Source organism: Galeopterus variegatus, unplaced genomic scaffold, assembly GCF_000696425.1.
Source record: "Galeopterus variegatus unplaced genomic scaffold, G_variegatus-3.0.2 Scaffold10545, whole genome shotgun sequence".
Classification (NCBI taxonomy): Eukaryota; Metazoa; Chordata; class Mammalia; order Dermoptera; family Cynocephalidae; genus Galeopterus; species Galeopterus variegatus.
Genome location: NW_007736656.1, coordinates 33,184 through 33,535, shown reverse-complemented (window position 1 = coordinate 33,535; position 352 = coordinate 33,184).

Sequence of the window (352 nt, the reverse complement as noted above, 5' to 3'; positions counted from 1 at the left end):
AAGTGGGACTACACCTGCCTTCATGAATGAATCACACACGTTAGGTTTATTTAAAAAAAAAGTTGCGGGCTGGCCTGGTGGCGCACTGCTACAGTGCACCGCTTGAGAGCGCAGTGGCGCTCCCGCCGAGGGTTCGGATCCCACATGCAGACCGGTTCCCGCTCACTGGCTGAGCAAGGTGCGGGTGCAACACGGAGGGTTGCGANGGGACTACACCTGCCTTCATGAATGAATCACACACGTTAGGTTTATTTAAAAAAAAAGTTGTGGGCTGGCCCGGTGGCGCACTGCTACAGTGCACCGCTTGAGAGCGCAGTGGCGCTCCCGCCGAGGGTTCAGATCCCACATGCAG